The 27522-nt window shown below is 46.8% G+C and overlaps 1 protein-coding gene across 12 annotated transcripts in view; it reads right to left on the minus strand.

The window, feature by feature from the left end:
• Window positions 1–27522, minus strand: part of PLXNA2 (plexin A2) — a 3799727-nt gene that overhangs the window by 421637 nt on the left and 3350568 nt on the right. The gene's annotated exons all lie outside the window — the stretch shown is intronic.

Here is a 27522-nt window from a genome sequence, read left to right on the forward strand (position 1 = left end):
GAGGATGCCTACTTTGCAGAGGAGAGTCATCTACAGCAGTGACCAAAACCTGTTGGTCTAATGGGAGTATAGGAATCCCCAAATCTTTTGCAAACTCGTAATCTATAAAGTTAGCTGCTGAACCAGAGTCTATGAAAGCTTCAGTGGTAACAGTCTGGCCCTCCCATGTGACTGAACAGGGAAGGAGCAAACGATTGTTGTTTAGAGGTAAAGACTGCGCGCCTAGGGTATTACCTCTGACTACACCTAGGCGGCAGCGTTTCCCGACTTCTTGGGACAATTCTGCACCTTATGACCCTCCTCTGCACAGTATAAACAGAGCTGTTCTGTTTTCCTGCGATTCCTCTCCACCCATGTCAATTTGGACTGTCCAATTTGCATTGGCTCTGGCGGAGGTGAGACGGGTGGAGGAGAGGCGTAGGAGACATATCTTACAGTGTTCTTACCACGGGTTTGTTTCTGATAGCGTAATCGTCGATCAACCCGTACTGCTAAAGCGATAGCCTCATCAATAGTTTTTGGTTCAGGGTGTCCCAACAGCAAATCCGAGACTGCGTCTAACAACCCTGATAAAAAACAGTCTAATAGTGCAAATGACCCCCATCTAGCTGACACAGACCACTTCCTGAATTCAGCTGCGTAGACTTCTACCAGATCCTTGCCTTGACGTAAAGTCTTGAGCTTCCGCTCAGCAGTAGAGGCAATGTCCGGATCATCATAAATTATGGCCATGGCCTTGAAAAATTCCTCAACTGATTTTAAAGCCTCATGCTCTTCCTGCAGGCTATATGCCCAGGGCTGAGAATCACCTGACAGAAGGGTCTTAATAAAAGTAACTCTCTGTGCCTCAGTTCCTGATGAATTGGGTCTCAGTTCAAAATATGACATTACTCGATTTTTAAAGTTCTAGAAGTCAGATCTATGACCAGAAAACCTTTCGGGTACAGACATGCGTAAGTCTGTAACTGGAGGAGATCGCACTGTGTTTACAGCCGTCTGAAGGACATGTATGGACCCAGACAATGCTGTGATCTGGGTCGGATGACCGTCCAGCACCCTGATGAAATTTTCCACCGAGGTGGTGAGTGCATCAAGACGGCTGTTAAGTGTGTCCATTTTGTTTTTCAGGTCTGCCGTTCTGTAACGATCGGTGTCAGCACACAGAGAGAATCTGATCATTGATGATCTGCAGAATCATCAACGATACAGATGTATACCTGATTATGGATGATCTGCAGAATCACCAATAATACAGGTATGACTAACCTCTGGACACCTAATGAGTAATGTGTTTGATGAACTGTAGGCTATCTCCTGAGGAGCAGGAGATATAGGTGACTTGGCCAAGAGCCACCTGGGAGGCAGGTGGCCCTGGGCAATGCAGAAACTATCTCTAGATAGAAAGGACCTGGTAACCAGGGAAGCAGTATTAGATGGTGAACTGTACTGCAGCCAAAGGAGTAGACCACTGGCTGCTAACAGACCGGACTCTCTGAGGTGCGTGAGTCCTGGTTGCAGCTGACACCTGGTGGGATGGTGTCACTGCTAATACTGATCAACTGAGCACTCTGGGAGAGTGACAGCTAGGATGGTCGGGCAGGCCAGGTCGGCAACACACAAGCAGATGAGGTACAGAGACAGGAGACTGATTCGGTAACCGGGTACAGGCAGGGTCTGGCAACAGATAGACAGATATGCAAGGTACCGAATCAGAAAGCAAGAGAAAGGTCGACAGAGCAAAAGGTCATAACATATAAATATCACAGAATCCTAGACTGGGGTGTGAGCTCCTTGATCTCGACACCCGGGAACTAGTCTAGAGTATAACACAGTATAAACACAGAGTCCCTAAGCTTGGGTGTGAGGTCCTTGGTCACAGCACCCTGGAACTGGTCTAAGGTATAACACAGCAATGACACAGTATCCCTAAGCTTGAGTGTGAGGTCTGTGGTCTCAACACCCTGGAACTGGTCTAAAGTATAACACAGCAATGACACAGTATCTCTAAGCTTGGGTGTGAGGTCCGTGGTCTCAACACCCTGGAACTGGTCTAAAGTATAACACAACAGTAATCTGGCTCAGTGTGAATTCCCAGGTCCTCCTGGTTCTAACACACTGTGGGATCTGACTGCTCACACGTTAGTATTTGCAACGGCAGACAACCAGCAACTGACAGGCAAGAAGTATATATAGAGCAGCGCTCCTCAGCGCCGCCCAGCCCCACTCAGCCAATCACCTACTGCGCTGGGATCAGCTGATCGTCCTGATCAGCTGATCCCTCTCCTATTGGCATAAAGGGCCTGCCTCCTAGCGCACGCGCGCGCGTAGCTCTCCATCTATGTGCACTACTAGGCTCAGACACACTAGACACATGTTGCTGTGTGGAAACCGCCGGTCTGAACGCGGAGACAGCCGCCCCGCTGCCAGACCGCGCGTCGGTGTCTCCGCAATCCTTTACAAGGATACTCTGGAGAAATCTTGGAGGGTTCTCCATACGTGTGTTTGGGACTTAAGTGGGTCACTTAACGTTAGGAGCACGTCATCAGCAAATAAGTTGATAACGCAAGATTAGTCTTTAATCTTTACGCCCTGGATGTTGGTATTGCTACACATTTTTTCAGCTAGCGTCTCCATGACTAATACAAATACTAGAGGAGAGAGAGGGAATCCCTGTCCATTAAAAATGTGGAATATTCTTGAAGGAAATCCTGAAACTCTGACATACGCTGAAGGATTTTTGTAGAGTGCCATGATGGCTTGGAGGAAATGACCATTGATGCCAAATTTAGCTATTGTTTCTCTCAAGAATCCCCAGTGAACCCTGTCAAAGGTCTTCTCTGCATCCAGTGCTAGGAGTAAAAAAGGCCTCTGACAAGAGCTCAGACTATGTAAAACATTAATAACTCTACGAGTGCCATCTGGGCCTTGGCGCCCCATTGCGAAACCAGCTTGGTCTATTCCAAGTACCTGAGGGAGTATGTGGTAGAGGCGGTTAGCCAATACCTTGGCATATAGTTTCAAGTCACAATTAGTGTTGATCGAACACCCAGATGTTCGGGTTCGGGTCGGCTCGGCCGAATATCATCCAGATGTTCGGCATATTCGGCCGAACACCGAACCCTATTGAAGTCTATGGGGACCTAAGCCGTGGGGGGCCGCAGAGCTGGACGGGATAGCGGGCAGGAAGGGGGTATTTGGCAAAGTGGCAGGGAGGGGGGTCGGACCTGGGTCCCCCGACCTCCGCTCCCCTCTAGCTTTAAAAAGTTAAGTAGCCTCCACTACTATTAAGAGGTAATGGGCTGGGATCACTCACCTCTTCCGCGTTCCAGTGTGCGCTCCACTGACATCACTTCCTGCAACGCCGTCCACTTACAATACAGTGGGCGGCGTTGCAGGAAGTGACGTCAGTGGAATGCACGCTGGAACCGGAAGAGGTGAGTGATCCCTGCCCATTACCTCTTAATAGTAGTGGATGCTACATAACTTTTTAAAGCTGGAGGGGAGCGGAGGTCGGGGGACCCAAGTGAGGAAGGGGTCCGTCCCCCCTTCCCACCGCTAGGCCCAATACCCCCTTCCTGCCCGCTACCTCTCCAGCTGGGCGGCCGGCCCCCCCGCACCGCTGTTTGGCCGAGCACCATGAGGTGCTCGGATGAGCTCAAGCAGAACCCAAACACCCCGATATTCGGGGAATAACGAACAGTGTCGAACACTGTTTGATCAACACTAGTCACAATTGAGTAAGGAGAACAGCCTATAATTGGAGGTAAGACTGGTATCCTTCCCTTCTTTAGGGATAACAGATAGCGTGGCTTGAGTTAGTTCAGGATGGATTTCACCCGTGGACATGAAGGAGTTAAATAGTGTTAAAAGTTTAGGTGCTAAGGTGGTTTGAAAGGTCTTATAGTATTCATGTGAAAACCCATCTGGGCCAGGGGATTTGTTGAGTTTAGCTTTGGATATAACTGTTAGAATTTCTTGGAGTTCAATTGGCCTGTTTAATTCAGTTGCTTGAGGTAGGGAGATAGTAGGTAACTGTATTGAGGCTAAAAATTGTTTAATTCCCTCTGGAGTTGGTTGGGCAGTACTAGGGTCCAATTGTAGGTTGTAAAGGGCACCATAGTAATCACTAAATGCGTTAGCGATGTCCTGAGGATTTGATAATTGAATTTTAGAAAAAGGATGAGTAAGATGGGGAATTTTAGATTTAATATATCTACCTTTCAGTAATTTAGCCAGAAGGGGCTTGCCTTATTTTCTTGGTAATAATAATTTTGCTTAAACCGGTGGACTAATACCTCATGATCAGAAATAAGATGGAGTCTTAGGTCTTGTCTTAGGTAAAAAAGAGTTTTTTCCATTCTGGGATTCGTTTTAATAGATCTCGGCCTGAATTATCTGAAGAAGTAAATTATCTAGTTTAGCTGTACGGGATTTCTTTTCTCTAGATGCCAGTTGTATTAGAATGCCACGTATATAGGCCTTATGGGCCCGCCATATTGTCGTACCTCCAATAGGGCCTACCTCAGTCAAGGAAAAAAATTCTCTAATATTTTCATTTATCTTATGCTTTTATTCTTCTTTCAATAAAAGTTGATAATTCATTCTCCATACGGTAGGGGACCTAGGAGATAAAGACCAAGTGATGGTTATAGTGATAGGTGAGTGGTCCGACCACGTGATACAGCCAATCATAGATTTTGACATTTTCTGGAGGGTGAAGCGATCCGCTAAAAAAAGGTCAATCCCTGAGTAAGTCCCATGGACATGCGAATAAAATAAGAAGTCTTTCTCTGAGCAATGTTGGGCACGCCATACATCATATAGGTCCTCTCGGTGTAGGAGAGATAGCAAAGGGGAGCTCGGGGCGTGCTTTTTGTTGGTGGAGTCTAGGGTTGGATTAGGGCAGGTGTTAAAGTCTCCTCCAATAACAAGGTGTGAGGGTGTGGAGGTTTTAGCCTATTTCAAAACTTTTTGGAGGAATTTTCTCTGACCAGAATATGGGGCATAGATGTTTACAAGAGTTAGGTGGGTGTCTTGTATTGTACAGAAAACTATAATGTATCATCCCTGGTCGTCTTGTATAGTTGAGGTTATAGCAATAGGTAAAGTAGAGCTGAAGACTATCATCATCTTTTTTTGTAAAATAATTGCAAATAATTGTTGGAAACAGTGCTGGGCCGAAATTACGCATGAGCGTAATTACGCATCGTAATTCAATGTAAATTTACGCGTAAGCGCTACGCGTAAATTACGGTCTTACGCGTAATTATTTACGCGTAAGCAGTAGAGTGGTATCGTAATTACACTGTCTACCGTAATTGCTAGGTATGCGTAATTTTACGAACACTTACGCGTAATTTTACGCGTAATTACTAACGTAAAAACTCCCCTTTTCTAAGAGTAGCCAATCAGTCAACATCCTAAGCAACCAATAGTATCTTCTCCCGCCCTTCAGTATAAGCGTACGTTTTGACGCATACGAATGATAACTGTCACATTGACGGCTATTGCGTACATATCGTCCGTATGCGTAAAAAAATACGCATTAATGGGTATTACAGCACTACGCGTAACATCGTAGTGTAAGCGCCTACATTACAGTATCCTTACGCGTAACTGCGTAAGTTTATGCGTAATTACAGTGATGTACCGTAGATAATTTCCTACGCCGTAACCGTAATTGCGTAATGCGTAATAGCGTAAAATTACGCGTAATGATCCGTAAGCGTAGATTTTTCCATTACGACCAGCACTGGTTGGAAAGGCAGGATGCGAACACTGTGGTGCCTTGCCTTCCATAAAGTGAGTTTCCTGGGCGAAGATAATGTCTGCCTTTTGCTTCAGTCCACAGACTTCTTCTTTTAAAGGGGTAGTTAAGTCCTTTGGTATTAAGAGAGAAAATCTTTAGGGACATAGCCATTGGTAATTGTGTAGACAGTTGGTGTGGCCTGGATTAGCGAGGTGTAGCCTTAGATCCTCAGTGGTAAAGTGTCCTGGAATAGTGCTGGATGGGGCAGGGGAGGCAAATTTGAGTAATAAAAAATAGTCAATAACCATAAAGAACAAAGCGATTTCTGTGACGGTTTAGTGCCGCCACTCAGACGTCTGATTATTTGGTGATCTGCAGAATCACCAACAATGCAGACACTATAACTGATTATGTGTGATCTGCAGAATCACCAATAATACTAGTATAGCAGACAAAGAGCTGAGTGTGTAGTGATTTGGTGCAACCGTAACTTTAATAGTTTTATCAGAACTAAACAGGACAGATTTGACCAGAACCTCCCCAGTGAGGCTGGGAAAGATACAGACAGAAAATACAGAGGTAATATAGCTGGTCTCTGCCAGGGGTGCTGGCAAGAGACAAGAACCACTCAAACAGGGGGGCGGAGCCTGGACGCGAGACTGAGAGGACGCATGAAGGAGTAGCTCCGACCTAGAGAGCCTAAAACGAGCACCCTTTCCCCGTTCTTACCTCCTCACCCTCCATAAAAAGACGCCGGACAGCAACCCCCTGCTCTCCAGATGGGTCCCACCAAGAAAACAGGCGGTGAGTCCGACCCCGGAATCCCTGAAATGTTCGCTCGCAAGAGCAGGACGGGGAACTCCCAAAATGGCACCCGCCCGCCCGGAGAGGCAGCCCAGCCCTCCAACAAGGCCTCTTCCACCGCAGACGCAGCTACCAAAGAGGACCTAAAGAAGCTGTACCAGGACATTGAAAAACTGGTAAGAGCATCCAACACTAATGTTGTAAAGGAGATTAGAGGGGAGATCTCGGCGCTAAGAGACAGAATACAGGAGCTAGAGGAGGAGGTAGACGGGGTTAAGGCCTTTTGCACGCAGGCTGAACAGGACTTTGCTGAAGTCCGCACTGATATACAAGCCCTTAAAGATGGTCAGGAAGACCAAGAAAACAGGGACAGGTGAAACAACCTTAGAGTGAGGGGGGTCCCGGAGTCGATCACAGATCTCACCCCATACTTGGAATCCCTCTTTACACAGATTCTACCTGACCTCCCTCCCACTGAACCTGGACCGAGCCCATAGAGCACTCAGAGCTAAGCCAAAGGACGGAGAGCCATCTCGAGACATTATCTTGCGCTTTCATTATTACAGTACCCGGGAAGCCATATTAACGTATGCACGCAGCTCGCCTGACTTTACCTTTGGAGAGGATAATGTTACTTTCTTTCCTGATCTATCGCAGATTACTTTAAAAAGAAGAAAGGAGATGAAACCCCTAACTTCTATACTGATCCGCAACAAAATAAGATACAAGTGGGGGTTCCCTTTCAAGCTCATCATCATGATCAATGGCCGCCAGCTTGTGGTTTATGGCCCACATATGATCCGGGACACACTCACCAAGCTGGGACTTGAAACTCCTGAGAGTCCGGCTTCACCCGCTACCACTCCTCAGGCTTGGATATCAGCTCCCCGGGTTTCATGGACTAAGGTGGGCCCTAGAAGATCCGTACGCAATGCGAGCTTGCAGGACCAACCGTCTAGTACCGAATACTAAACCCCTCCTGGGATCGTTATTATGTTAACCTGCTCCTGCTTCATACACCCTTCTGTTTTCCGCCATTATTATTTACCATGGTCCTGCTGAGGAACTTTTTTTGCTTTCTTTCCATCTTTTGTCTTTTTTATGCACACTCCTTTTGACCTGCTTATGGTCACTTGCAAATGAGCTCCGGTCGGAGTTATTGTCTTCATCACTCAGAACTGGTATTCGGGTCTTACCGACCTCCCCTACAGCTGCATTTTCCATTCACGCAGCCAACCTGAAGTTAATTAGGGATGTCAGAATTTCGGCTCCCTGCCTTACCAACTGCTTTGTGGCAGAAATTAGGATTATGTTTAATCTGCATTTGTTCATGCACACTTTTTATAGTTTGGTTTAAGGTTATAATTGTTGTACATGCATATGAGAACCATATCTTGCTATATTGCTGGTATTCAGTCTTAGTCAATATTATCCCTATGGTGATCTTACTTCTTATTCACCCCATGGTGTCCTCAATCTACGGCGGTGCAACCTCTTCACATCTCTTGTGACTCCGACCTCGGAATCTGCTAGCACCCAGACTCCACATACTGACGCAACTCATATAGACCTTAAAAAGAACCCGAGGTGGGTTTGAAGAATATTATCTGCATACAGAGACTGGATCTGTCTATACAGCCCAGCCTCTGTTGCTATCCCAAACCCCCCTAATGTCCCCCTACACTCTGCAATCCCTCATAAACCACAGCCACGCTGCTGACAAACAGCTTGTCAGAGCTGGCTGTGTTTATCTCTATATTGTCAGTCTGCTGCTCTCCCGCCTCCTGCAGAACTCCAGTCCCCGCCTGCATCCCTTCCCTCCCTGCTTATTGGAGGGAAGGGACGAGGGCAGGGACCAGAGCTATGCAGGAGGCGGGGGAGAAGCTGAGACTGACACTACAGATGTAAACACAGCCTCACACCATGGCTGTGATTTATGAGGGATTGCAGAGTGCAGGGGGACCTTAGTGGGGTTTGGGATAGCAACAGAGGCTGGGCTGTATAGGCAGATCCAGCCTCTGTATGCAGATAACATTCTTTAAACACACCTCGGGTTCTCTTTAAGGTTATCTCCCATAATGTAAACGGGTTAAATTCCCCCCCAAAACGAAGAATGGTAAGCAATTTTTATAAAGCTCAAAAGGTGGATGTCCTCCTCCTCCAGGAGACCCACTTCAAAAAAGGATTTGAGCCAAAATATTAGCACAAATTGTACCCCAACACTTATTATGCCTCAGCCCTTACCAAGAGATGTGGAGTGGCCGTATTATTTAATAAAAATATCACTTTAGAGGTTACTAAGGTAATCAGAGACCCTGAGGGGAGGTATCTAATTGTCATTGCCTCTATATCCAGATGCTTATACACCATTGTAAATGTATACGCCCCCTCTGAAGGTCTGAAGCGTTTTCTTAATCTTCTAGCCTCAAAAATAGCCATACATAGGGAAGGAAAGCTTCTCCTTGCAGGCGATTTTAACACCACGTTAGATACCCCCCCTCCTGACATAGGTACACGCAGACCCCCAGATAGAATACTCATAGCCTTCCTAAAAGAGGTCAATGCATGGGACTCATGGAGAGCTTTACACCCGTCGGAGAGAGGGCACTCCTTTTTCTCACACCCTCGCGGGCTATATTCCAGAATTGATTTTATTGTTATGGATGCAACCCTGCTGGAGAGAACCAATAAGGTGGATATGTCTGAAATCTCCTGGTCTGACCATGCCTCGGTTGATGCTACCATATCTATCCAAGGCCCTCCTACCCAATACCAGTGGAGAGTAAACGAATCCTTATTGAAGGATCATGAAGTTCAGGCGGAGGTCTCCGAATCTATTAGACAATTTCTTGTACACAACTCCCCGAATGACACCTCTAGGAGTATACATTGGGCTGCCCTGAAAGCCACAGTCAGAGGGGTTCTGATTAAATTATCCTCACAGAGGAAAAAAACCTTCACTCTTAGACTTAAGACACTTCAGCAGCAGATTAGAGACCTAGAAATGCAGCATGCCATATCTGGGGAACAAAAACTTCTGGACCAGCTTCTGGCACTTCGACAAGAGCTGCATGCACTATTTGGTCTTACAGAAATTTGGAAACACAGGCAAATTCCTTAATGGAGTCCACAGTCTTTATACACTCCCTACAGCGTCGGTTTGCAACATGGGTCTCAGGTCAAAATCATTCCCCATTAAGAACGGCACAAGACAGGGGTGCCCTCTCTCTCCCCTACTCTTCGCACTATGCATTGAGCTCCTGGCATTGATGGTTAGGGCATCTGTTGATGTTAGAGGCGTGGGGGTTGGGAAGGAGGAATTCAAAATCGCTCTTTTTGCAGATGACACGGTGTTCACCCTTTCCAGCCCCCATACCTCCTTGCCAGCGTTGTTCAGCTTGATTGACGAATTCTGCTTAGCATCTGGATTCAAAATTAACCGTTCCAAATCAGAGGCTCTCACTTTCGGGCTAACGCACACACAGCAGACAGCACTTGCTGCTAAATTTAAGTTTAAAATCCAACCAAAGGGTTTAAAGTATTTGGGCATAGTCCTCACGCCCTCCATTGCACAGCTCTATGCTGCCAACTATACCCCTATTCTAGCAAAACTACATAACTTATTAAATGAGTGGTGTCCCTATAATATTTCTATGACTGGTCGTATCAATGCGCTCAAGATGACCGCATTACCGAAGATCCTGTATCTCTTTAGGGCCCTCCCTATTAGAATTTCTCGTTCTGATATTTAAAAACTACAATCGCACTTTACAATATTCCTTTGGGCTGGCAAGGTTCCTAGGATAAGCTATCAGCACCTAGCCGGGAGTAAGGCCCAGGGTGGGCTGGGTGCCCCGAACTTAATCAAATACTTTTATGCATGTCGCCTAGCACAAATTGCTCAATGGTCTGCCACGTCTGGCACTGTCAGATGGGTTGATCTTGAGGCAGCATTAATACACCCCTTCCCTCTGGCATCCTTACTTTGGACTAGGCGTCCTTTGCTACCTAAGTCTGGGCCTCTGGCAGCTGTCACAGAATCCCTGTTTATATGGAAAGCACAAAGATCCAGACTAGGTCTCTTTAATAGACGTTCCCCTGAAGAATCAATCCTCATGAACTTAGACTTCCCACCTGGAACTGAGACCCAGGTATGGGCTAACTGGGTTAAATTGGGTTCCCTTACTTTTAAAGATATTGCTCCTGAGGGCGAGATCTTATTATGGCCTGATCTTAAATCTAAATATAACCTTCAACTATCAGATTTTTTTCGATATTTTCAACTCAGGCAATTTATTCAGAGCTGCGCAATGGAGGGCTTCGAGAATTCTTCACCACCTATCGCTAGGGAATTCCACTCTTATAAACACACACCTGGTATGATATCTTTGTTCTATCATGAGCTCTGGTACCAACATCTGGAAGAAATCTCCCCTGCCATGATAAGATGGCAGGAGAGACTTCAGAAAGTATGGTCCCTGGAAGACTGGGAAGCTATATTCCTGGACCTCGCAAAGTCCATTAGAAACAGTTTAACTAGAGAAAGGGGATATAAGATATTCTATGACTGGTATAGAACCCCCTCGATACTCTTCAAGAGAGGTATTTCCCCTACAGACCTATGTTTCAGAAGTTGTAATATGCGGGCCGACCAAGCCCACTGTTGGTGGTTCTGTCCTGCGGTAGAGGATTTCTGGAAGGCATGCTTCCGCCTAGCCTCCTCATTTTTTGGGTATAGATGTTGCTCTCGACCCATGGGTTGCCCTTTTTGGCAAATCTAATCCTCTTCTCACTAAATTCAATAACAAATTATTGGTACACTTCTGCAATGCAGCTAAAGCTATTATTGCCAAGGAGTGGAAATCCGCCACTATACCAAAAGCAGCTCTGAAACACAAAATTAATGAATATTACTGGATGGAAAAGATTACGGCTACTCTATATGATGATGAGGATTGGTTTGACAGGATCTGGTCACCCTGGGCCGATAAATTCTCCCAGATATGATCTTACCTGTTATATTATGGAGGTTGAAGCTTACTCTTTTCTTCCTATGATCTAGTATATTAAACGTTACTATTCCCTGGTGACACCGTGGATTTCAGAGTTTAAAACCTTATATTTTCATCTGTATTTCGCTTACATGTTTTACCGAGACGGTTACCAATGACTCTGTATATTTGTCATGAACCTGAATGGGAAAACTGGGATTGATTGCAGTTTGCAGCAACACAGACACTGAGACAGGAATATACTATGCAGGAAGGTTTATTTACAATCGTGCACACAGGATTATGCAATATCAATGCAGCAGCACACATAACAACTATGTACAGCAGTCAGAGAATATGGTGGCAATTATATGCAAGAATGCAACCACCACATACATACACACCATACCACCAAAGCAAGTTGCAAACCCCAAAACCCTATCTATCTATCTACCTAAATATATACAGGATATATATACACACACAGATACACAGGACAAATATATACAATATATACACCAATCGCAGTACAAGAAGGCAGGCACAAAATCACAGTCAGGACAAAGCATAGGTCGGCAACAATCGAGCAATCACGGTACACAAGGAGCAGGCAGTAAACGAGGTCAGACAGAATCTAGGTTCAGAAACAGGATAACAGATACAGGGATACAGGATACCAGAGAACCAGGGTTGTCCAGATACTCCAGCTAGCGAGCACAAAGTTCTGGCAAAGGTTGCTCCTTGCAGGGCTCTTAAATAAGGAGGAGGACACACCTGCAGCACGATTGACAAGCAAAGTCCATAGAGAGCAACCCTTGCAGTGGCCGAGCTGTCTCCAGCCAGCATAGAGCCACCCAGTGGTGGAACAAGGAAAGTTCAGGTCCTGCAAAGTCTCTAGAGCCATCTGCTGGTGGAATAAAGGAAGTTCAGAGTTCAACACGATGCTGCCACCAGCAGGCAGGAAGTGGCATGACCATATTCCTAACATAACCCCCCCCTTAAGGAGCGGCCTCAGGACGCTCCAACAAGACCATACACCACTACCGCCAGGATCCCAAGAGGCGGCAGAAAGGAAATCATACAGGAAGGTTGACAATTTCTGCCAACACTGGGTGGGCAGGGAGGGAAACAAAAAATTTAATTTTTCACTTTGTATCTCAGGATGCTGAATTAGGAACTGGAGACAAAAGACATCACGAAGAACACCAGGCTGGTAGGCATCAGACAGCATGGTAAACTGGCATATATCAGACAAAGCACCAGGCAGAGCAGTGGCCTGGTAAACATCAGGTAGGAAGGTGCCCTGCCAGGCAATAGGCAGGTCCTCACTCAAGCAAATATCAGGCTGGTAAACCTTAGGCATGGCAGTGAAGTGGCAAGCATTAGCCGTAGACTGGGTGCCATCAAGAGGAAGAGCAGGTTCAGGAGGTAGCTTGGCAGTGGACTGGCAGACATCAAGCTGGAAAGAAGACAGGAAACCATCAATCGGGGCAATGGACAGGAAACCATCTGGAGGAAGATCAGCAACAGATTGAGGTAACTGGACAGCAGCAGCAGCAGGAGTCTGTGGTGGCTGAGCAGCAGCAGCAGGAGTCTGTAGTGGCTGGACCACAACAGCAGCAGCAGGAAGAATCTGTGGTGGCTGAGCAGCAGCAGCAGGAGGAGTCTGTGGTGGCTGAGCAGCAGCAGCAGGAGGAGTCTGTGGTGGCTGAGCAGCAGCAGCAGGAGGAGTCTGTGGTGGCTGAGCAGCAGCAGTCTGTGATGGTTGAGCAGCAGCAGCAGCAGTAGGAGTCTGTGGTGGCTGAGCAGCAGCAGCAGGAGGAGTAGGAACTGCAGACTTGGAGGCAACAGGAGCAGGAACTGCAGACTTGGAGGCAACAGGAGCAGGAACTGCAGACTTGGAGGCAACAGGAGCAGGAACTGCAGACTTGGAGGCAACAGGAGCAGGAACTGCAGACTTGGAGGCAACAGCGGAGTCGCCAGACTTGGAAGCAACAGCAGAGTCGCCAGACTTGGAAGCAACAGGCTGGATGGTAAACTGGGTGCCCTCAAGTAGTCCAGCAGGCCGGGCACTACCAGGAGAAGCAAGAACAGTAGCAGGCCGGGCACCATCAGGAACATCAGCAACAAAAGTCTGTGAAGGCTGGGCAGCAGCTTGCATAACCTCAGGTAAAACAGAAGATGGAATAACTTTAGGCAAGTTAACAGGTTGGGATGCTTCAGACAGGGCAGCAGGCTCAGCAGTTTCAGAAAGGACAGCAGACTGTGTAACCTCATGGATCTGGACCTTTGGTTGAGCGCTTGGCTGGGCCGTTGGCTGAGCGCTTGGCTGGACCGTTGGCTGAGCGCCTGGCTGGACCGTTGGCTGAGCGCCTGGCTGGACCGTTGGCTGAGCGCCTGGCTGGACCGTTGGCTGAGCGCCTGGCTGGACCGTTGGCTGAGCGCCTGGCTGGACCGTTGGCTGAGCGCCTGGCTGGACCGTTGGCTGAGCGCCTGGCTGGACCGTTGGCTGAGCGCCTGGCTGGACCGTTGGCTGAGCGCCTGGCTGGACCGTTGGCTGAGCGCCTGGCTGGACCGTTGGCTGAGCTCCCAATACAGTCTGTGCGGGCAAGGAGCAAAGTTCTGCAGGCAAGGAGCAAAGTTCTGCAGGCAAGGAGCAAAGTTCTGCAGGCAAGGAGCAAAGTTCTGCAGGCAAGGAGCAAAGTTCTGCAGGCAAGGAGCAAAGTTCTGCAGGCAAGGAGCAAAGTTCTGCAGGCAAGGAGCAAAGTTCTGCGGGCTGGATGCAACACTCTGCGGGCTGGATGCAACACTCTGCGGGATTAACCTGCTGGGGCTCTGCAGGCCTGTCGGGCTGACCCATTCTCAGCAAATCTAGTCCATGAAAAAGTCCACAAAGAAAAGCGAGAAACTGCTCAGGACTGACTAGAGATTGCTGAGGACAAAAATCAACTGGAGTCTGCACCGACCTGCATGGAGTCTGCACCGACCTGCATGGAGTCTGCACACGACTGGAATCGGCTGGAGGCTGCACAGGAGATGAAGCGACTGGAGGCTGCACAGGAGAAGAGGCGGATGGAGGCTGCACAGGAGAAGAGGCGGATGGAGGCTGCACAGGAGAAGAGGCGGATGGAGGCTGCACAGGAGAAGAGGCGGATGGAGGCTGCACAGGAGAAGAGGCGGATGGAGGCTGCACAGGAGCGATAGAGGCTGTAGGGAAGTATTTGCGTTTTGGTTTCCTCAGCACTGGGACAGACTTTAATGCAGATACTGGATACTGTGTGGACCAAGGTGTAGATCTGATGGCCGTTTGCTTAGTAGCGCATTTCTTCTGGTCAGTAGAGACAGGCAAGTCATTATACACAGATTTAGTTATTACTGGTAATGTAGGTACAAATTGTTCAACTGTTGCAGGCTGTGAGTATTGGACATGGTTCGAGGTATATGAAGGGTTAACAGGAGGAAGAGAGTGAAAATGAGAGGACAGAATCTCAGACCAGGCATCAAGTAGCTTTGCAGCTGATTCACACTTGCACAGTTTTTGCACATTCAGAGACTGAGTCGCACACATACAGGCCCTTATAAATTCCTCTTCTTGATTGGCATAATATTCAACAAACCTCTGCCTATCCCTCCTCAAATAATCAAATAAATGTTCAATTTGATCAGAATTAAATATAAATTCAAATTTATTTTTTACAGGCAGGGCATGAGATATGGAGCTGGGAGATAACACTTTCTGCCAAGCAGACAATAGAAGTGAAGCCTTTCCAGATTTGTATAGGCCTTGATTGATCAAGGATTGCAGAGAGTTAATGCATGTTTGCACAGTTTGTTTATCCTTGTTATTATAATAATCAAAAAAAAACCACTTGATCATCTTCTAACAAATTAATCAAGGCTTCAATTTTATGCAAATCGTAAGGTGGTAAATACCCATCAGAAACTGTAGGGAACGCAAGATCATACCAGATTTTGATTATGCATTCAAAATCCTGTGAATCAAATGATCCATCTTTAACAAGTCCATAAACCTGGCTAATTAACTTCAGCAGATCTTCCCTAGGATAATCAGCAAAGAAAGTGCGGCATTCTTGCTCAGATTCCTCAGCCAAGAATGCATAGTAATCAAGATCTTGTGGACTCATTCTGACAGATAACTCAGTATACAGTGTAGCTGCAGCAATCAGTAATTGGCCAGAACTTCTGTCATGAACCTGAATGGGAAAACTGGGATTGATTGCAGTTTGCAGCAACACAGACACTGAGACAGGAATATACTATGCAGGAAGGTTTATTTACAATCGTGCACACAGGATTATGCAATATCAATGCAGCAGCACACATAACAACTATGTACAGCAGTCAGAGAATATGGTGGCAATTATATGCAAGAATGCAACCACCACATACATACACACCATACCACCAAAGCAAGTTGCAAACCCCAAAACCCTATCTATCTATCTACCTAAATATATACAGGATATATATACACACACAGATACACAGGACAAATATATACAATATATACACCAATCGCAGTACAAGAAGGCAGGCACAAAATCACAGTCAGGACAAAGCATAGGTCGGCAACAATCGAGCAATCACGGTACACAAGGAGCAGGCAGTAAACGAGGTCAGACAGAATCTAGGTTCAGAAACAGGATAACAGATACAGGGATACAGGATACCAGAGAACCAGGGTTGTCCAGATACTCCAGCTAGCGAGCACAAAGTTCTGGCAAAGGTTGCTCCTTGCAGGGCTCTTAAATAAGGAGGAGGACACACCTGCAGCACGATTGACAAGCAAAGTCCATAGAGAGCAACCCTTGCAGTGGCCGAGCTGTCTCCAGCCAGCATAGAGCCACCCAGTGGTGGAACAAGGAAAGTTCAGGTCCTGCAAAGTCTCTAGAGCCATCTGCTGGTGGAATAAAGGAAGTTCAGAGTTCAACACGATGCTGCCACCAGCAGGCAGGAAGTGGCATGACCATATTCCTAACAATATTATCATATTTGTATGTACACTTGTTCTTTAATAAAATTTCATTGTTGAAAAAAAAAGAACCACTCAAACAGGTAGCAACAGAGCTTTACCAGATGGCCTGGGATATCTACCAGGCATCTGCAGGAATGGACCGACTTGTTCTCACCAGAGGAGCTGGCAAGGTACTAGTTGACAGGTAGCAAGAAAGCTACGCCAGACCTATCCAGGGGAGCTGGAAAGGTGATACTAGTGACTCAGACGGTTTTGGCTGAACCTTCCAGAGAAGCTGGGAAGGTCCCCTCAATCACTAGGCAACACCTCATCAGTGAAGCTAGTGAGGATAATAAATAAATAACGAGTGCTCATCAGTGGAGCTGATGAGCCTCAGAGCCACATTGGCTAGGCCCCTACAGAGGTGCTGGCTGACAGTAGCTACACTGCAGTACTAAATACGGCCGGACCTCCGGGGCTCTGTGAACACACTAACGGGTATGGTGACCTCGTAGTTTGGCAAGACCTCACCAGAGATGCTGACGAGGTACAAAAGATACACTGACCACCCGTATACTAAAGTACAAACCCCAGCAAGCTGGGGATACTGAAACTGGGATAGAATCTCCCGAGGAGTGGAGGCACAGGCAAAGCTGTAACTAATGGCCGCCTAAGGAGTAGGCGGCTCAGACTGTACTGCAGCCTAGGAGCAGGAGGCACAGACAATGCTGCAACTACTGGTCGCCTAAGGAGTAGGCGATTCAGACTGTACTGCAGCCTATGACAACAAGACAATCTGCACTAGTAATTGCCTGGGAACAGGTGAGTCAGACTGTACTGCAGCCGAGTGATCACCCTAGGAGCGGGTGAGCAAGACTACACCGCAGCCTAGGAGACACAACCAGGACTGCGCTAAAGAATAACCTCATCAGAGGCGCAGGTGAAGCTAGCACCTCACCAGTGGCGAGGGCCCACCGGTGAGTAGAGTGGTCAGACAGGCAAGTTTCGGCAACAGAGAGGTAAGTATCAGTACAGAATCGTGAGACAGGAGAGTAATCGGTAATTAGGCAGAGGTTCAGCAACTAAGAAGGCAGACAGGCAAAGGTACAGGATCGGAAAGCAGGATCAGAGTCAGAGTACTAGCTAAGAGTCATACACAGGAGATCAATACAGACTAATACAAAAATGAACTAACTATAGATAGATGTATATTGCAAACACTGCATATACATCTATCATCCACAGGAACCTCACTACAATGAACAGGATTCCTAGTCTTGTGTGAAATCCCTGGTTTCCTCCCAGATCAAACACACCAGAACTATTCTAAGAAATAAACAGTAACAATGAAACAATATCCTAGACTAGGTGTGAAGTCCTTAGCATCAACACCTGGGATCTAGTCTAAGGTCTGAGCGCTAACACGCAAGCATTCACGACAACAGACAGCGCTGGAGTGAAGCCCGAAGGCTTAAGAAGCAGAGGAGACCTCACCGGCATGCCCCTGCTGTAGCCAATCCGGGGCACCGTGAGTCTCCTCTGATGTCAGCTGACGAGCCTTCTCCTCAAATAAAGGTCCTGTCTATGCGCGCGCTCGCGCAAGACAGCGACCTTGCAAGGGAAAGATAGTTCCGTCCCCGGCGTCCTAGACGCCGGAGAGACAGACAGGGGCCCAGAAGCAGCCACGGTGGCGATGCAGTCCGCTCGTTACAATTTCCACCTGTATGGGAGGGCTGGACCATCTGACCCCCTCTTGATCAGCATGGTGAAAGAGAATAAAAAAATGTAGATCCGACATCTTCACGGCTCAGGTAGCAACTTGCCAGGCTGCAGTGATTTTATCCGTGTGAACATAAGACTTGGCAAGGAGGGTTGTTGAAGGAGGGGCACAGGCCCCTGGAGTGGAGAAGTTTAATGCCTTCTTCCAGAGAGGTAGCAACAAACATCTTCCCCTCATGGTTTAGTAGGAGTTTGGTGGGCATCCCCCATCTGTAGGGGATCTGATTTTCCCTTAAGAATTTTGTTAAGGGGGCCATGGACTTCCTGTTTGTTAGGGTAGCTTGTGAAAGGTCAGAGAAAAGCTGGATGTTATGATAAGGGTCCGGCAGTTTCCCGTTCTTCTTTAGATACCCGACTAATGCTTCTTTAGTGTTAAAGAACTGAAAGCATACTATCATATCACGCGGTAGCTTGCCAGGGAGATGTGCCGGTTTTGGGAGTCTGTAAGCACGTTCGATTGTAAGCTCAATTTTTGGAAGATCGGGTAATGCAGTGTTAACCAGCTGGATAATAAAATCCTTTAATTGTGCTACCGGTACATTTTCTTCTATTCCTTTGAACTTTAAGTTGCATCGCCTGTTTTGGTCCTCTAAGTCCGCAGCCTTAGTTTTCAGCCAGTTGATCTCAGACTGATTGTGGTCTATAACATCTACAGTTTTATTATGCTCAGACACCAGGAAGGGGCGTAACAATAGACCCTGCAAGGGATGCCTCCGCAGGGGGGCCCAGAAGCCACAGGGGGCCCATGGGGGGAAAAGTTTGAGAGACTGACAGCTAAGGGCATGGAGAGAAAAAACGTATTCTGCTCTCGCACCATTGTTATATTGACTGCATGTGTCCACCACACAGATAAGGACTCATACACACTTTGGAATTTGTACACTGTCCCTGCTCCCTAGGGTTCGTAAAAAACATCTGTCTCTCACTGCTACAAAGTTCTGATGATTTCAAGTACAACCTTAAAACCAAACGAGTCACATTTTGAAAAAAAGTTGTACACTTTCCCTTAAACTCCTTGCTTTCACTCTGAAAGGATTCCTAGATTCTTATCACACATGCTGACCTTATGGCCTGGGATTACGTTTACAACACAATGGAGTGGAGATTGATGTCTTTACTGTTGCTGCTTCATTGAGAGCTTGTTGTCTCATGGTCCAAGATCTTGTAATAACAGTATCAATCAGTGACTGTAACGATCGGTGTAACACAGAGAGGGTCTGATTACCAGTGAACTGCAGTCTCACCAGGAATACAGAATATACCCGATTATTGGTGATCTGCAGTATCACCGATAATCAGATATATACACTAACCTCTGGACACCAGGGAGAAACAAGTGAGTGTTAAGATGCAATGGTATACTTTGAGTACTTCACCAGAAGTATGTTCCTTCCTATGGCCTAAACTCTCCAGGAGGGAGGAGCTAGGCTGAAGGTATGAAGGTCAGAGCGTGAGTGACACCCGAGAGGGAGGGTGTCACTAACAGGTCTGGGAACTGCCTCTAACAGTAAGGCCAGTTCTCAAGGTCAGCAAGCCAGGTCGTTAACACACAGACAGATAAGGTACAGAATCAGGATGCAAATACAGAGTCCAGGAACGAGCAGAGTTTTGGCAACAGAATATCAGAAATAGCAAGGTACAGAATCAGGATACAAATACAGAGTCTAGGAACGAGCAGCGTTTGGCAACGGGATATCAGAAATAGCAAGGTACAAGATCAGAGTTCAGAGGAATAGTCAGGCAGGCAGAAGGTCATAACAAATAATACAATTCAATGTTCCTAATGCTAAGGTGTGAGCGCCTTGATGTCAACACCTTTGGAAACTATGCTAGAACACAGATACAGACAAGGTCTGAGTGCTACCACGTTGTGATCGCAACGGCAGACAACCAGAGAATGTCCAGCACCCAGTATATATAGAAAAGTGCTCTCCAGCGCCTCCTCTAAGTGCTGGACCAATGGCAGGTGGTGAAAATGTCAGCTGACCAGCCTGGTCAGCTGACCCTTTTCTGGCTGTCATATAAGCTCTGCCTCTCAGCGCACGTCCTTCTGAATCTGTGTGGACTAGCAGTCCCAGCCACACCAGACATGTCTTGCAATGCAACCATTGATTCAAGCATGGGGACCGCCGCCCCGCTCTCTAAGCGAGCGGCGGTTTCCCCGCGTCCGGCCGCAATGTCAGCTGCTCTGCCATGCGTGCAATCTGCCGCCTCCAACGCGGACTCCACCGCTCTGTCCATGCGGCATGCGGCGGTTTCTCCGCGTTGTGCCGCCATGTTAGACGCGGAAACAGCCGCCTCACTCTGAGCCTTTGCGGCGGCTTTTCTGCGTTTCCTCACAGTACCCCCCTCCCCCCCGAGGAGTGGACTCCGGACAGCTCCTACCAGGCTTCTCAGGATGCGACGCATGGAACTCCCTTCTCAATTTGTCCGCATGCATGCGACACTCAGGTACCCATGATCTCTCCTCAACACCATACCCTTTCCAATGAACCAGATATTGTACTGAGTTCTGAACTATGCGAGAGTCTAAAATCTTCTCTATTTCGTACTCAGGTTGGTCATCTATCATCCCCGGAGGAGGAGGAGTGGGACCCACATGAACTGCTGGCTTAAGCAGGGACACGTGAAAAGATCTCACGCCGCGCATACTGGCAGGGAGATCAATGGCATAAGTGACATCGTTGATAGTCACTGGGAATGGACCCACATACCTGGGCCCCAACTTAGCTGAGGGCTGTTTCAAGGTCAAGTGACGTGTGGACACCCAGACTAAATCTCCTGGCAAAAACCTCCACTCCAATGAACGTCTCTTGTCGGCTTGACCTTTTTGACTTTGAAACGCCTTCTCCAAATTATCTTTCACCATCCACCATATATCTTTAAATGACCTTTGCCAGGCCTCCAGAGCTGGAAACGGAGTGGAGGCGACTGGCAATGGGGAGAATTTAGGCAACTTCCCGGTCACTACCTGGAATGGACAAAATCCTAAGGAAGAACTTTTCAAGTTATTGTGCGCAAATTCTGCAAAGGGTAAAAACTTGACCCAATCATTTTGCGCCTCTGCAACGTAACACCTCAAAAACTGTTTCAATAATTGATTGACTCTTTCCGTCTGACCATTGGTCTGTGGGTGGTAGCCCGATGAAAATGACAGTTCCATGCCCATTTGGTGACAGAATGCCCTCCAAAATCTGGAAACAAATTGGACTCCCCTATCTGACACGATGTTTTCCAGAATGCCATGCAATCGGAAAACGTGGATGATGAACAAATTGGCCAATTCCTGGGCCGAGGGGAGTCCTTCCAAGGGCACAAAATGGGCCATTTTACTAAAACGATCGACTACCACCCAAATGACCGACATGCCCTCAGACTTGGGGAGCTCACCCACAAAATCCATGGATAAGTGGGTCCATGGCTCACTCGGGGTGGGCAAGGGCTGCAATCTTCCCACAGATGCCAGTCGGGAGGGCTTACTCCTCGCACATACCGCACATTCTCTAACAAACTCTTTGCAATCGGCTGCTAGAGACGGCCACCAAGCGCATCTGGCTACAAGGTCCTGTGTTCTGGAGGCCCTAGGGTGTCCCGCATTCCTGTGTGAATGGAACATCTGCAAAATCTGAAGGCGAAATGGCAGTGGGATGAACATAACCCCTTTGGGCTTCCCCTCCGGAATGTCCTGCTGAAAAGGACCTAAAGTCTCTGTCCAATCTTCCCAAGTCTCTGTTGTAGCTAGTACCAGTTTCTGGGGGACAATGGTCTCTGGGGGGGAGGGCTGTGCTGTCTCTGGCTCAAAGCATCTAGACAGGGCATCTGCCTTAATGTTTTTGCTCCCTGGGGTGTACGTAATTATAAATCTGAATCTCAAGAAAAACAATGACCATCAAGCCTGACGGGGGCTTAATCTTTTGGCTCCCTTGACGTATTCTAAATTTTTGTGGTCAGTGTAAACTGTAATCGTATGTTCTGCTCCTTCCAACCAATGACGCCACTCTTCAAAGGCCAATTTGATGGCCAGGAGCTCCTTGTTGCCTACATCGTAGTTTCTCTCTGCCGGAGAGAACCTACGAGAAAAGTAGGCACATCGGTGTAATCTGGACCGCAACCCTGACCGCTGGGACAGCACAGCCCCTACCCCGACCTCTGAGGCGTCCACCTCAACAATAAAGGGATAGGAAGTATCAACGTGTCTCAGGATGGGTGCAGAGCAAAACAAATCTTTCAAAGGGGAGAATGCATGCAGAGCCTCTGAAGACCAATGGGTCGTATCTGCCCCTTTCTTAGTGAGACAGGTGAGGGGTGCAATAACAGTGGAGTACCCCTTTATGAACCTTCTATAGTAATTGGCAAAGCCTAGAAATCTCTGAAGAGATTTTAACCCCACTGGTTGAGGCCATTCCAACACAGCAGAAACCTTGGCAGGATCCATAGACAGGCCCGAGGTGGAAATAACGTACCCTAAAAAGGTGACAGATGTTACTTCGAAAATGCATTTCTCCAATTTGGCGTAAAGCATGTTTTGTCTCAGTTATCCAATACAAACTTGACATGTGTCCTGTGCTCAGAGAGGTTGTTAGAAAAGATAAGTATATCATCTAGGTATACCAACACAAACTTGCCCAATACCTCCCTGAATACCTGATTAATCAGTTCCTGAAAGACGGCCGGGGCGTTACACAGCCCGAAGGGCATCACCAGGTACTCGTAATGCCCGTCAGGCGTGGTAAAGGCCGTCTTCCATTCATCGCCCTTTCTGATCCGCACCAGGTTGTATGCCCCCCGTAAATCCAATTTTGAAAAGATCTTAGCGTCGGTTATCTGTGTAAACAAGTCATCTATCAAGGGAAAAGGGTAGCAATTTTTTACTGTGATTTTATTCAGGCCCCGGTAATCAATGCAAGGCCGCAGGCCTCCGTCTTTTTTCTTAACAAAAAAAAAACCTGCGCCAGCAGGTGACCGAGAAGAGCGAATGAACCCCTTGGCTAAATTTTCACGAATGTATTCCTGCATGGCCATTTTCTCTGGACCAGACAAATTGTAAAGATGGCCCCTAGGGGGCATACAACCCGATCGGAGATCGATGGGGCAATCAAAGGGGCGATGTGGAGGTAACTTATCTGCAGCCTTGGGACAGAACACATCAGAATACTCGGAATATTGTGCTGGTACCCCCTCCAACTGGATCTTGGTCTGGTCCAGTGTCACTCTCCCTAAACACTGCTGGAAACAGTGAGTTGACCAGCTGGTTAACTGACCGGTAGCCCAATTAATCTGTGGAGAGTGTAAGTGCAGCCATGGCATGTCAAGGATGACTGTGGAGGTGGTCATGTGTAACACAAAAAACTGTAGCTTCTCCTTATGTAACACCCCTATAGTGACTTCCACCTCTGGTGTCTGAGACAGCGGATGATCACTTTGCAGGGGGGAGTCATCTACTGCCGTAACCAGTCATCTACTGCCGTAACCAGTGAACCCAGTGGCTTCACTGGGGTGAACGGGATACCCAATTTCTTAGCAAATTCAAAATCTATAAAATTAGCTGCAGAGCCTGAATCAATAAAAGCCTCAGAAACCTCAGTTTTATCTTCCCATGTGACTGTACAGGGAAGGAGTAACCGTTTATCTTCTAGGGGTAAAAGCCGCGCACCTAGGGTGCTACCCACTACAACTCCTAGGCGATAGCGTTTCCCGGCTTGTTAGGACAATTACGTACTCTATGACCCCCCTCTGCGCAGTAAAGACACAGCCGCTCAGACATCCTGCGTCTTCGCTCCACTTGGGATAGTTTCGACCGACCAATTTGCATTGGTTCGGGTGGAGGCGAGACAGGAGGAGGTGGAGTTACTGGAGGTGCAGCGTAGGACACCATTCTTACATGACTACTACCCTGGGTCTGTTTCTGATAACGCAGTCTGCGGTCGACTCGAATGGCCGATGAAATGGCCTCATCGACTGTCTTAGGTTCAGGCAGACTTAACATGAGATCTGAAACCTCATCTGACAACCCTGATAAGAAACAATCTAATAGGGCATAGGTGTCCCACCTGGCTGAAACTGACCACCTCCTAAATTCGGCTGCGTAATCTTCGACCGGACCCCTGCCTTGACGCAAGAGCTTGAGCTTCCGCTCAGAGGTCGCGGCAAGGTCTGGGTCATCGTAAATTACTGACATGGCTTTAAAAAATTCATCCACAGAAGATAGGGCCAAATCCCCGGTGGGCAAACTGTACGCCCACGTCTGAGAATCACCTGATAACAAAGTCTTAATAAACGTGACCCTTTGGGTCATATTTCCAGAAGATCGGGGTCTTAACTCAAAGTACGATAACACTCTACTTTTAAAATTTCGGAAGTCAGATCTGTCACCAGAAAATTTCTCGGGTACAGACAAACGTATATCAGAGCTAGGAGCGGATCGCACCTCATCCACTGCTGTATGGAGGGTTTGTAAAGAACCAGACAAGGCTTCAATCATAGTCTTGTGACTACCCAGCACTTGATTTATGTTTTCCACCGAAGTGGCAAGTGCACCCAGATGGTCAGTGTGTGCGTCCATTTGCATTTTTGGCCTGCCGTTCTGTAACGATCGGTGTAACACAGAGAGGGTCTGATTACCGGTGAACTGCAGTCTCACCAGTTATCCAGAATATACCCGATTATTGGTGATCTGCAGTATCACCGATAATCAGATATATACACTAACCTCTGGACACCAGGGAGAAACAAGTGAGTGTTAAGATGCAACGGTATACTTTGAGTACTTCACCAAAAGTATGTTGCTTCCTATGGCCTAGACTCTCCAGGAGGGAGGAGCTAGGCTGAAGGTAGGAAGGTCAGAGCGTGAGTGACACCCGAGAGGGAGGGTGTCACTAACAGGTCTGGAAACTGCCTCTAACAGTAAGGCCAGTTCTCGAGGTCGGCAAGCCAGGTCGTTAACACACAGACAGATAAGGTACAGAATCAGGATGCAAATACAGAGTCCAGAAACGAGCAGAGTTTTACATAGTTACATAGTTATTTTGGTTGAAAAAAGACATACGTCCATCGAGTTCAACCAGTATAAAGTACAACACCAGCCTGCTCCCTCACATATCCCTGTTGATCCAGAGGAAGGCGAAAAAACCCTTACAAGGCATGGTCCAATTAGCCCCTAAAGGGAAAAATTCCTTCCCGACTCCAGATGGCAATCAGATAAAATCCCTGGATCAACATCATTAGGCATTACCTAGTAATTGTAGCCATGGATGTCTTTCAACGCAAGGAAAGCATCTAAGCCCCCTTTAAATGCAGGTATAGAGTTTGCCATAACGACTTCCTGTGGCAATGCATTCCACATCTTAATCACTCTTACTGTAAAGAACCCTTTCCTAAATAAATGGTTAAAACGTTTTTCCTCCATGCGCAGATCATGTCATCTAGTCCTTTGAGAAGGCCTAGGGACAAAAAGCTCATCCGCCAAGGTATTATATTGCCCTCTGTTGTATTTATACATGTTAATTAGATCCCCTCTAAGGCGTCTTTTCTCTAGACTAAATAACCCCAGTTTATCTAACCTTTCTCGATAAGTGAGACCTTCCATCCCACGCATCAATTTTGTTGCTCGTCTCTGCACCTGCTCTAAAACTGCAATATCTTTTTTGTAATGTGGTGCCCAGAACTGAATTCCATATTCCAGATGTGGCCTTACTAGAGAGTTAAACAGGGGCAATATTATGTTAGCATCTCGAGTTTTTATTTCCCTTTTAATGCATCCCAAAATTTTGTTAGCTTTAGCTGCAGCTGCTTGGCATTGAGTACGATTATTTAACTTGTTGTCAATGAGTACTCCTAAGTCCTTCTCCAAGTTTGATGTCCCCAACTGTATCCCATTTATTTTGTATGGTGCTAGACCATTAGTACATCCAAAATGCATGACCTTACATTTGTCAACATTGAATTTCATCTGCCATGTATGTGCCCATATAGCCATCCTATCCAGATCCTGTTGCAATATGACACTATCTTCCTGAGAGTTGATGATTCTGCACAATTTTGTATCATCTGCAAAAATAGCAACATTGCTCACTACTGCATCTACTAGGTCATTAATAAATAAATTGAAGAGCACTGGACCCAGAACATACCCCTGTGGGACCCCACTGCTAACAGTCTCCCATTTTGAGTACGATCCATTGACCACAACTCTTTGTTTTCTGTCCATTAGCCAGTTCCCTATCCATGAACACAGACTCTTCCAAAGTCCTTGCATCCTCAACTTTTGCACCAGACTTTTGTGGGGAACAGTGTCGAAGGCCTTTGCAAAGTCCAAGTATATCACATCTACAGCATTCCCAATATCCATATTAGCATTCACTACCTCATAAAAGCTGAGCATGTTAGTCAAACAGGACCTGTCTTTAGTAAACCCATGTTGATGCTGAGAAATAAGATTATTTTCTACTATGAAGTCATGTATAGTATCTCTTAGTAACCCCTCAAATAGTTTGCATACAACTGATGTTAAACTTACAGGTCTATAATTTCCTGGATCAGATTTTTTGCCCTTCTTAAATAATGGGAAAACGTGGGCTGTACGCCAATCCACTGGGACTCTGCCAGTTGCAAGAGAGTCACAAAAGATAAGATAAAGGGGTTTATCTATAACTGAACTTAATTCCCTTAGGACCCGAGGATGCATGCCATCCGGGCCAGGTGCCTTGTCTATTTTTAATTTATTTAGTCTTGCCTTCACTTCTTCCTGCGTTAAGTATTTAATATTACAGTTAGAAGATTGAGACTCTTCTGCCTCTGTAGTTTGCAACAGTGCTGTTTCTTTTGTGAAGACAGAAGCAAAGAAAGCATTTATTAACTCTGCCTTACCTTGGTCATCCACCATTGAGTTCCCATCCTCATCCTTTAGGAGTCCTATACAGTCAACCTTTCTTTTTTTAGAGTTAATGTACTTGTAAAACTTTTTTGGGTTAGATTTGATATCCTTAGCGATTTGTTTTTCAGCTTCAATCTTTGCCTGCCTAATTTCTTTTTTACAATTTTTATTGCACTCCTTATAATTGCTTAGTGCAGCCTCGGTCCCCTCCTGTTTTAAGACCTTATAGGCATTCTTTTTCCTCTTCATTTTATCTTTAACCTTTCTATTCATCCATAGAGGCCTTTTTTTATTCCTAGACATTTTGTTTCCATATGGGATATACATACTACAGTATTGATTGAGTATAAGT

The sequence above is a fragment of the Hyperolius riggenbachi genome, chromosome 2, assembly GCF_040937935.1.
Source record: "Hyperolius riggenbachi isolate aHypRig1 chromosome 2, aHypRig1.pri, whole genome shotgun sequence".
NCBI lineage: Eukaryota > Metazoa > Chordata > Amphibia > Anura > Hyperoliidae > Hyperolius > Hyperolius riggenbachi.